Source organism: Cydia splendana, chromosome 3, assembly GCF_910591565.1.
Source record: "Cydia splendana chromosome 3, ilCydSple1.2, whole genome shotgun sequence".
Classification (NCBI taxonomy): Eukaryota; Metazoa; Arthropoda; class Insecta; order Lepidoptera; family Tortricidae; genus Cydia; species Cydia splendana.
The window spans coordinates 1,122,801-1,135,196 of NC_085962.1; the positions used below are offsets into that span (position 1 = coordinate 1,122,801).

Genomic DNA, 12,396 nt, shown 5'->3' on the forward strand with positions numbered 1-12,396 from the left:
GAAATCACAATACTTTGTTCAGACTTCTGATTACTTTGAGTTAATTTATTTGTGTTCCGTTTCATTATCTTCCCTTCCATTTCTAGAGTAGGGGTGCGTATCGATGGCTATAAATTTTTTATTATAATATCAGTTGCAATAACGCTTATTTAGTATAATTATTAAATGATATAACAACACTTAATATATTTTCATATGATATTATTATCGTTTTATATAATGATTAATTGATCTAATAACATTTAGCATAACATTCTTGAAGTATAATGCATATTTCCTATACCGAATTTATGATATAAAGTTATTTCATCTAGAGTAGAATTGTTATAACCTTTGTTGATATAATGTATTAGATATATAATCCCACATTTACACACTACAAAAAACGATACTCCTACGTATAACGAACTGCTATTTATTTATAACTAGGTAGGTAAGGTTAAGAACTGCGATCCTTACACAAAACGAAACGCTACCAGAAAAGTAGGTTAGGTTAGGTTAGAATTGCGTCCATTACACCAAACAAAACAAACCACTACCAGAATACTAGGTTAGGTTAGGTTGGAATTGCGACCCCTGAATAAAATGAAAGAAAAGAAGTTTAAATAAAATGCAAATTGCAAAAATACCTATATTATACCGAATAATACCTACTTATATAACAAAATTTGTATAATAAGTGAGCATTCACATGATCGTTATAAGAAATGAGTGTTATATCGAAACTTAATTATATAAAATAATATTAAACATTTTAATAATATACCAAATGTATGTTATATAAAATGAGTGATTATATTTTCTGAAATTCTATTAAATGTTGATATATCGACAGAAAATATATTAATTATTTTTATATCCATCATTACACACCCCTAGAGTAGCTACTTAATTTATTCATTTAGCATTTACTTACAGGAGTATAATTTGCTCCGTCGTTTTAGCTTTTTGATTTTATTTGTCATTTTAAAAATTTATTTATTTATCTGACATATATGAATATAAATGATCATAAGTCTAAAATTAGCCTGAGGCATTGTTCCCAGGACACTGGCCGCGTTCCCCCTCTGCACAGTGAGGCTGAGTTTTTACGAAAAAAATGCGCCTGCTCGCCAGACACCCAGACTCATCATCATCAGAGCTATGCTCTTCTCGGTGGAGTAATCGCCACTCTTCTTTTTGCTGGGCCAGCCTTGTAACTCCCTCGTACGACACGACAGAAACTCTACCTTTTATTTGGCTGAGATATGTGAGCCTGGGCCTTCCTTTGCGTCTTTTCCCCTCAATCTTGCCCTCCAGGATGTTTAAAAAGAATCTATCGTGCCGTATCAGGTGGCCAACCATCTTGCCCCTTCTGTTAGCTATTGTGTCTAACAGGCATCTCTTCTCTCCTGCCATGCTCAGGACCTCTTCGTTCGTCTTCCTTTCTGTCCAGCTAATCCTGACTAGTTTGGTAGAAATTTATTTTACTAGTTTCTTTCTGTCTAACGACCAAGGACCGAAAGTTTCAATCGCAAGTGCCGCAAATACATAAATAATTAGTTTTCAAAAGTGCATATATTTGCGACACTTGGCAATTTGGGCGTTCGTCTGCTGCCGTCCCTGGCTTCCTGGTAGGGCGCCGGAGGTGAGATGGGGCCAGCGTATCAACATGTTAAAAATTACTATCACCCTTGATTCAGGGCAGGTACCAAGAATAATTCTAAACTGTGGAATGAATTGTCGCATGACTTTCAAACCTTCAAGAAAACAGCGCAGCGTACCTACTCTCATCGGGCCAAACCCAAGCCTTCGACAGTTCAAAATTTAGACAGTCAAATCTCACATTAAACCAAAAGTTGTTAACTACTCAGTAATTTCAGAGATCGCCAACCCAGTCAAACGTGACTTACACCTATACCGCCGGAAAATGCAAAACTCCAAATAACCGTTTTAATTTGGTAAAACGGAATTGTAAATATTAGTGTTGCTAGGAAATTGAGTCTAAATTTGTTAAACTCGACTCTGCAATATAAAACTTCAGTCTTAAGCCCCATTTAGACGGTTCAAGAACTTGCATGCAATATTCGATACATTGCTAACTACAGAGAACAATGAATTCAGTCGATCGACCAAATACCGAAATGTAACGCAAATTGCATGCAAGTCTTGAACCGTCTAAATGACGCTTTAGTCACGAGTCCTTTATTGAGTTATGCGCACCTAAAAAGGACTCGACCCTCCGAATAAAGACTCAGTCAATCATATTGTAGCATTTATGAAAATACCAGTAGCAGCAAATAAAATAAACGTTATGTATGGTGTGTAGGACTTCCACCCACAAGATGGACAGACGACCTTGTTAAGGCCGCCGGAGGACGCTGGATGCGGGTCGCTTTCAACCGGTACGAACGGAGGTCCAAGGGGGAGGTCTATGTTCAGCAGTGGACGTCTTATGGCTGAGATGATGATGATGATGGTGATGGTGTGTCGCCATCCGAAATATCGGAGCAGCCAAAGTGCTCACAAAAATCTTAACACGCCTCAATTGTCAAGGCGTTAGAGTGGGTGTTCAGATATTTTTGGTACATGAATACAATGCATATTGTTTGTACATTTTTTACTCTCAATTAATGAGAGTTCTTTGAAAAGAATTCAAGTCTCTACAAAATACTCTGGTCTCTAACAAGAGAGTGTAACAAGTTTGAAAGAGCTCGAGTATCGACTTAGGTAATTATAAGAGTCTAAAAACACAATCGAGTCTAACAGCAGACTCAAAAGACTCGAGTCTTGGCCAACACTAGTAAGGATACACTCAGTTCGTGTGCTACAAACAAATTTACTTACCAACATGTCCCGTCAAGATATTTTGCTATTCATAAACCGAATTATCCTGAACTAGCCACGCAACTTTAACCTTCAATCGAATTTACACTCTATTTCTGAAGTTATAGGGTATATGTTAGATTGAAATACAAGTATTGGGCTTGGTATATCAAAAACTACAACCGAATTTACACTCTAATTTTAAAGCTATAGGGTATATTTTAGATTACTAGACAACTAGTGGGCCTGGTATATCAAAGGGAACAGAAAAAGTGGAAGCGAATGTAACTGCAAAATTATTCATGGACAAAATAATATGGAGCGCAATTCAGATTTAATAATTTATAGTTTGACCCTTTTTAGTCATTTATTCAATATTGCATTGTCATGTACATAATAAGGTGTTACAATTTAAGATACCCTGTAAGGGCACACAATAGTGGATACATGCTTATTTACAGATTTATACGATTAAACAAGTCTATAAGATGATATATTATAATACTCATTTAAACTTATCAATTAGTCAATAAAATGTCAGCTAGTCACATAAATTAATTCAGGATTGTAACGTCCAAAAATACATTGAAATAATAAATAGTTAATTAAATTATTTTGTCAACTTATTTTATAGCATATTTTACTAATGTCTTTTCTAATCTTTTATAGGTAATATTAGTGGTACGAATAGGTCAAGATCGCTCTTTGGATCGCTGAGCCATATTAGTTAGTTTTAGTTAGTTTGAACTGGTTTTACTGACGACCGACTTGGTGCTTGGCGCGAATCTCACGCACGATTTTAACTAGAGATCCACCGGATATTCGGGTACTATACGGTATCCGGCCTATCCGGCCGTAATTTTAACATCCGGGCGGATACCGGATATTGACCTACTATCCGGCCATTTACCGTATAGTTACTTTGCTTGATTTCGGAGTAAGCAAATTGGATTTAAAAAACAGTCACGGTCATAATCGTACTCGATTATTATTTTAAAACAATTTAAAGTAGGTACTTAAACATTCCCGCTCACTTGCACGCGCACTTATTTCGTACCTATACATGAATCCGCGCGAACGATCACTACGAAACAGGGGTCAAAAATTGCACAATGCGCACCTGAAAAACCGAAAAGTAGGTATAGTTCCATCGGCCGAATATTCGGCGGCCGGATACCGAATATTCGGCCGAAGGACAGGCCTAATATCCGGTATAAGGTATCCGGCCAAACAACTATCCGTTGCATCTCTAATTTTAACTTCATTTCGCATGCACCAATCAGCGTGTGCCAACTTCAAGGTCGTATCAAAATAAAATCAAAAACGTATCAAGTGGTCAAGTCTGAATCGGGCATGGCTTTGTTCAAATATTCAGCGTCAACGCTAGTCCAACTTTTTGAAAAGTGATGTTCTAGTGATTTTTTTTTTATTTGTAAGAGGTAAAAATGTCAATCATGTTTCGGTAACTTGGTTAATTCGTCTTGGCGGGTATTACAGAAAAAAAAAATTCCATTAACATGAAATATATGATTTATTTAGCCGATGGCTTAGTTTGGTGCTAAAATTAAATATCTTCTTCTTCTGCATTTCTTTATATCATAATAATGATTATCTACCTACAGTCAGTATCAAATATTGATGGCTTCCGCTTGCCTGAAGCGTTTAAAAGAAGATATAAATATATCTAATATATATAGATTTATTTATATAATTGGAACAGATACAAAATATATAAATCATAGATCTAGCCCTAAATTAGCCTGTGGCATTGTTCCCAGGACGCTGGCCGCGTTCCCCCTTTGCACAGTGAGGCTGAGTTTTTGAGCAAAAAAAGGGGCAGCTCGTAGGTCGCCAGACACCCAGACTAGTTTGGTAGAAATTTCTTTTACTAGTTTTTTGGTGTCTGACGACCAGGGACCGAGAGTTTCAATTGCAAGTGCCGCAAATACATAATTCGGTTTCAAGAATGCGTATTTGCGACACTTGGTAATTTGGGCGTCGTCTGCTGCCGTCCCCGGCCTCCTGGCAGAGCCCAGGACGTGGGATGGGGCCAGCGTATCAACACATGTTACATCCCACGCCCATATATATAGTATACTAAGATAAACTGAAACCCATAAAACCCCCTGAATTAGACTTCATGGCTGCGTTATTTGTAGTATTCCTCAATAATATCAAATCAAACTAGTTTGTTTTTTAATCTGGTTATTTAAATACATCCGTCCACTCGGAGCAGGATGTATTAAAAAACCTTCCAGAAATAAGGCAGATACTGGCTACATTATATTCATTGTATATGTTTGTAAAAATAACGGGTCGTCTTGGGACCACTGAATAAACCATAAGGGTCTAGGCTGTATTCCAAACATTCACCGCTTTTTACTTTATCAAATCCAATTTAAAGAAATTTTCAGATTACTCGTATTTGATCCGAATAAAGAGCTCCAGTTAGACTGGCAGTGTGACCAAAATAAAATTTTGTCGTAATGTTACAATGTCAGGTTCAACATATGTTGCTCTTAGTATTTGATGTAAGCCCTGTGACCCCTCAAAAGACGTGACTATTATGAAAAACTGACCCCGCATAAATTTTGTTGTTTATGCAAACCTTATATTGAAATGTATTGGATCCCTTATATGAAAATTGACGACCTATCTGGCCTAGTCAATAGTGACCCTGCCTATGAAGCAGAATAGATGGTCTCGGGTTCAAATCCTGGTAAGGGCAACATTTATTTGTATGATAAGTTTGTTTAAAGAGAATCTGTAGAAATGGGTTTTGGTGTTGGTAATGCTTTAACTATACTTATATCGATCGGGATATGAACCGTGATTACCTTTTGGATTTTTTTTCGAGTTCCCGATATTTCGTCGCAGTTACATGCATCTTGTTCACGGGTAACTGATGATAGCGGGCATGGTATAATAATATACTCCGCCTGGTACTCTCTTCCGACCACGTGACTGACACAAGCCTACGTCATCATGCGACAGCGCTATATAATAATATGCAATAGCGCTATATAAAGTGGCAATGTTATTGTGACGTAGGCTTGTGTCACTCTGGGAAGAGAAGACCATGTTTTATTAGACTATGATAGCGGGTGGGTGTCAAAGTTGTGTAGACCGCGCTCGGTCTAGCCTCATTAACTATCTCACTATGTACTGCGTCGAAATATCGGGAGCTCGAAAACAATACAAAAGGTAATCACGGTTCATATCCCGGTCGATATAAGTCTATCGAAACTAACCGTGAATCATTCAAAACTGTTATGCTTTAACTATACCTACCTACATTAAAAAGTCTCTCTTTTGAAGTATCATGGTGATGATTAACTTATATTACGACTAGCTTTTGCCCGCGACTTCGTCTGCGTGAAATTAGTGACAGCAGCTAAAGTAGGTATAGCGCCTGGATAATGGTAATAGCAATCATTCAATTCGCGCATTGCTTACTTCAATTATTAGGCAATTCATTAACTCTTTCAATTCCACCCCCCTTTGCACTCTCTTCAGGGATGACTTCCGACATAAAAACTTTCCTATGTCCTACCCCGGAACTCAAACTATCTCTATACCAAATTTCAACTAAATCGGTTCAGCGGCTTAAGCGTGAAGAGTTAACAGACAGACAGCCAAACAGACAGACATACTTTCGCCTTTATAATATTAGTATGGGTATGGGTAACTTATCAATATTACCATAAAATTAATACCATTATGGTCAGCTAAGTATTGATAAAAGGCTCGCCTGCATGAAGGTGATATGTATGATGTAATTAAGCAAAAATGTAATATATAAACTAAAACAATTATTTCATAATTAAAATAACACATATATAAACTAGTTTTTGTCACAAAACCCACCTATCGTTTATATTCGAATATACACAAAATATACATACTCGTACATACTTACATATAACAACTAGGTAATTTTTTTATTAGATAAATTAAAACTTTTGGTTGTGCATTTAGAAAAAAATACGTATTACTAATTAATTGAGTTTTTCCAAACCTTTGTAAATATTTTCCTGCTTACGGCGCATTATCCACTGAAGTGAAGTATACAAGCAAGTTAAATTCTTAAAGGACTCGATGAAATTGGGTTAAGGAGGGCCCTTAAAACCCTTATTAAGGGGTAACTCGATTGGTGAGGGCAAATATTTCGTATGTCACGACGTTAATCCATTGAGTTGAAACTCGTAACTTGGTAAATATAGGTATATTATTTATTTTCACCACACCAACTAGTAAAGGACTTCTTGATTGTTCAAAAACGAATGAGAAAATTGCATTTTATCCACATGTGAGGCAAAGTAATCTAATATACATAATATACATATTTCAACAACCACAAGCAAAACCTCACACATTAGACATTACATTTCAAAATAAACAATTAGAATTAGTTAATGAAATAAAATTTTTAGGCGTCTATATGGATAAAAATTGTAACTGGAAATATAACATGGAAATCCTTTGCTCCAAAATTAATGCATTCATTTATCCCCTTAGACAACTTGTAAGACTTGTAAACAGAGAGACTGCAATTACTGCTTACTACGGTCATGTCCAATCAATAATCACGTACAGCATTGTATTTTGGGGCAACTCAACAAATTGGCACCAAGTATTTCTTATGCAAAAGAGGTGCATACGTGCCATTGTCGGAATACGGACCTGGGAAAGCTGCGAACCCTTTTTTAAAGACCTTGGCATATTGACTGTTCCCTCTTTATACATATTGGAATGCCTAATGTTTGTTAAAAAATATGACAGTCGTTTTCCAAAAAAACCGCATAACCCAGCACGTAACTTCCGACAAAGAGACACACTTTTACATCCACGTGCACACTGCGCACTTTTTAGAAAAAGCATTTTTAGTATGGCTGTAAAGTTTTTTAACAAACTACCAGAATCGGTACAAACTTTACCGATTAACAGATTCCGCAATACGTTGAAAACTTTATTGAAAACCAAGTGCTACTATGACATAAACGAATATTTAAATGACAGCGAACTTTTTTGATGCATGTAAGTAATTTATTATGTATAGAATATAGGCCTTAATTTGACATTTAACAATTAGTATTTTGACAATATTTGATGAGCACGCAGTATGTAAATAGTTGACTTTTATTATTATTTAAGGATGATGACAATTAATTTGTAACTCACGAGCTACACCGCCACTCACGTTAAATATTTGTATGCCTCATACGGCCAAAAGTGGAGCACTTAATTATATGTATGTAACACCTGTTTGTAACATTACCTGCTTTTCGACAAATAAATGAATTGAATTGAATTGAATTGAATGCAAATTTTGAGTGGTTTCCTTATGTTGGCTAGTAGAATTGACTTTTAAATGATGATTTTGAATGATAAATATTTAATAACGTTCATTTTGATTTGATTTGGTTTGATTTTGTTTAATACTTTATTACTCTGTTTTCTCAAGTTATTATAATTAGGTAAGTACTTATAATTAAATGCCACAGATGCAGATAACAATAATTTCAAAAGTAATAACATTATTTTACGGAGCGTAAAGTTTGTTTTCCCTTCCTGCAGGTTTGCATACAAATAGTCCCTAATGTTATTAAATATTTGCAAAGTTGGCCCGCTTGTGTGAAATTTACACACAAGTACACACATTTACACACATCACACACATTTACCTCGCACATTTAAGGCTTTATTCATAAACGCGCTACATGCTTCAATTAATCGTTCTTATCTGTCATTTTGACTTATGTATTTTTTAAGGTTTTAAGTACTTGATGGTTAACCTAAAGAAAACTTTAAGCTTATGGCATTAATTTATGCATTTATTTATTTATGGCATTTTTTATTTCCCACAGTATTTGAGATCTTTATTTCAAAGTTATTGATTTTCTATAATTCCTCACATAGTTATTTTTATGCCCTTGGCGGGAAGGATTTTAATACCGCCAAGTTTATTAAGGTTTTCCTTATTTTAATCGATTCGGTTGAAGATCCTCGAAACGGATCGAATCATTTCGAGCAATTTTTTGAATCATTTTATTCGAAAAATTGCTCCAAATGATGGGGAAATCGCGTAATTTTACGAGACTGTGTTACTTACTGTAGTGTGTTGTCATACTGTGGTTATTGCTATAACCAAAATAACCTACCTACCTACTGATAAAATCTGTAGGTACCGAATAACGCTAAATCGTCAAAAAGTAAAGTGCCTTAAGTCGGTGCCGTATCGTATGCTTACCGCTTTACGAGTCAAAACTTTTGCTCAAGTTTCATAAATTATTAATTTTGGCAACCCTACAAACTAGGTCGAATCAGGAAACATCTGTCGAAAATGAAACTTTGAACTTTCATACTATCTCTTTCTTCTTCATTTATAACGATTCAAGAGCGAGGGAGACCGAAAGTCACTTTTTTTGCCAAATTTGAAACTAGGGTTGTAAATTTCTAGTTTATGAAGTTGTTTTCAAATCGTTCTGAATTATTGCTTTTTAGTTTTGCGCCAAAATAAACAAGGAAAAGTTGAAAAGTTTTAAAGTATGTAGGTATAGTTAAACTTTAGGAACGGTAGTTTTCATTTTTATGCATAAACTTTTTACTATTTTAATATTAGTTTTGTATAAATTTTATTGAGGCATAAAAATGATATAAAGTTTCGTTTTCGTGTTTGGTAACAACTAGCGGAATACCTTTAAAATAAATAAAACCCCTTTTGCGAATAAAAGCATTTTAACGTTGTGTTGTTAAAATATTTATGACTTATTCATTTTATGCTGTCGGAAAATAAAAATATTCTTGTCCATCCAGTTACCTTTTAGACACATCAAATATACAATCACGTTTTATAGCATCGCATACAGATAATTTAACTAGGGTAAAGCGGGGGCAATCGAAACACAAATTGATTGTAGAGTTAGACCAAGATAAGTCTGCAACGATTTTGATAGCACACGCAGGGCAAGTGTTACTTTGTACGTCATAAGACTCATAAGTTCATAGAAGCACATTAACTGAAATAGATGTCATATAACTCAGTTATATGATATAAGTATGCGTTTTTGCGTAATGTAAAGACAACCACACTCTCATTTATAATCAATCAGATATAGAAGTTCATCATCATCATTAATTGTCGGTGGAGTATCTTCCAGCATTCCCTATCTTGCGCCAGCTCTTGGACTTTTTGGTACGACACGACCCCTACTTTTTCTTTCACTTGCTCCAAAAAGCTGCGTCTGGGTTATAGAAGTTATTGTGCCAAAATAAATTGATTGGCAAAATGAAATATCGACATCATAGATATTTATAACACTGTATTAACATAGCTACCGCGAAGTACACAACACGTTCGATATCTTCTTTGATGTTTTGTTAGTTTTCTATTCTTTTGACACTGTATATTACACACCTAATACAGTTTACGTTTTTATTTTTACACTAAATATAGTAATAAAGAAATTATGTAACAGGTTTGTTATTGATTTGCGTTTTTAGGGTTCCGTACCCAAAGGGTAAAACGGGACCCTATTACTAAGACTTCGCTGTCCGTCCGTCCGTCCGTCCGTCCGTCCGTCCGTCCGTCTGTCACCAGGCTGTATCTCACGAACCGTGATAGCTAGACAGTTGAAATTTTCACAGATGATGTATTTCTGTTGCCGCTATAACAACAAATACTAAAAACAGAATAAAATAAAGATTTAAATGGGGCTCCCATACAACAAACGTGATTTTTGACCAAAGTTAAGCAACGTCGGGAGTGGTCAGTACTTGGATGGGTGACCGTTTTTTTTTTGCTTTTTTTTTCGTTTTTTTTTGCATTATGGTACGGAACCCTTCGTGCGCGAGTCCGACTCGCACTTGCCCGGTTTTTTTAAATTTGTCGGTAATTTACAGCAATTATAGAAGTTACATCTTTAATAATTAATTTGTTACAGACTTATCGATATCAGATTTATCGATATTTCATTTTCTCAAGCGCTCGTTTATGCCATAAAAACTTCTAGGTATGTCTCATGGTATAATAATATACTCCGCCTGGTACTCCATTCCCGTCTTTTCTAGGTCACCTAACTGACACGGGCCTACGTCATCATGCGACAGCGCTATATGATAATATGCGATAGCGCTATATATAGCGGCCATGTTGTTGTGACGTAGGCCCGTGTCACTCTGGGAATGGAAGACCATGTTTTATTAGACTATGGTATGTCTGTTTATAATATTAGTAGGATACCGCTGCATTGTTATATTTGCTATATTTCCCGTACGAATACGTATATTATATGTATGTTCAGATAGGGTTACGGTTGGATTAGACGGCGTAATCGTCGGAAATAGCTTCCAACGGATATTGGTTGCCATTACCGTCGCATAGAGAGGCAAAGAATCAACAAAACCAGTGCCTTAAAAGGGTTATTCTTTAAACTGCATTTTTTTGTTATTTACTCGTAAAAGATGATTCAATTGTACTTTTCTTTTGTATCTTTTTACTGAGGTGTGCCAATAAAAAGAAATTCTATCTATCTATCTATCTATGATTCACGTTAGACCAGGCCGTGTCCGGGCCGGAGCTTGAGGAGCTTCGTTTTCTATGGAAAGCATCACGTGATCACCTGTCGTCTGTCATAGGAAAGTAGGCGCCGGAATCTCCGGCCCGGTCTAACGTGAGTCATCCTTAATGCATGGTTAATTATAAGATGTAATGTTTTGAAAAGATGTGTCCCGCCGAGTTTGTTGCCGGCTATACATACTGGATCCAGGCGTCTGGCAGCTGTTCATCTGTAGTTCTTAGTCTATTTGCCAAACAGTGAGTCACAAAGTAGTAGGTAAAATTACTGTTTCCAATAACTTATCTCTATAGATCTCTGGTTACCGAGCCGAGGGCTATGAGATCGATGGCAGTAATATCCTCGAACTGGGGCATCGGCTTGTTTTACATATTTCCTCGCCGATATTACTGCGAGCTAAATAATGCACGTTCACGGCACTCGTGCGTTATGTGGACATTTTACAGATCATGCCAAAATAGCAATCGTTGTATAAAATGCCGACCTAAACTTAAATCATTGAAATTATATTTTCATCACACTCGCTCAGTAAATGTGGAATTGCACGCAGGTTTAGCGGGAGTTATAGAAAAAGCGTTCTCCCTAGCGAGTTATGAAGTTTCTAGTGCCATAATTAACAGTTTTTTATCCTTATACTTAATTTTTGTATCGCAAGTGTGATGAAAAACATTGTGTGTAACTCGGGGCGTAATAGGTAATATTGCAAACTCGAGTCTATAAATCGTTAAATTTAACTTACTCTCGTTTGCAATATTCAACTTACGCCCCATGTTGCACAATGTACTATAGTAGGTACCTAGTGTAAATTTCATTCGATAGCATGACGAATGTACGCGTTTAAGTCCCATACAAAAATAGACATAACGATGTCTATTTTTGTATGGGACTTTGAACAGCGCGTCAAGTGCGACGTATCGGCAACTCAAAATCCCATACAAAATGAGACACAATGCAAACGCGTACGTCACGTCACATTATCGAACGAAATTTACACTAGGGTTACATTATGACTTTT

At 36.0% G+C, this 12,396-nt stretch overlaps 1 long non-coding RNA gene across 1 annotated transcript in view; it reads right to left on the reverse strand.

Moving 5' to 3' along the window:
- Window positions 1-11,324, reverse strand: part of LOC134806463 (uncharacterized) — a 134,149-nt gene extending 122,825 nt beyond the window's left edge. The window contains exon 1 of the long non-coding RNA XR_010146528.1: window positions 11,284-11,324. This is a non-coding gene — a long non-coding RNA (uncharacterized LOC134806463). The remainder of the gene's footprint in view (window positions 1-11,283) is intronic.
- Between the last annotated feature and the right edge of the window lie 1,072 nt (window positions 11,325-12,396).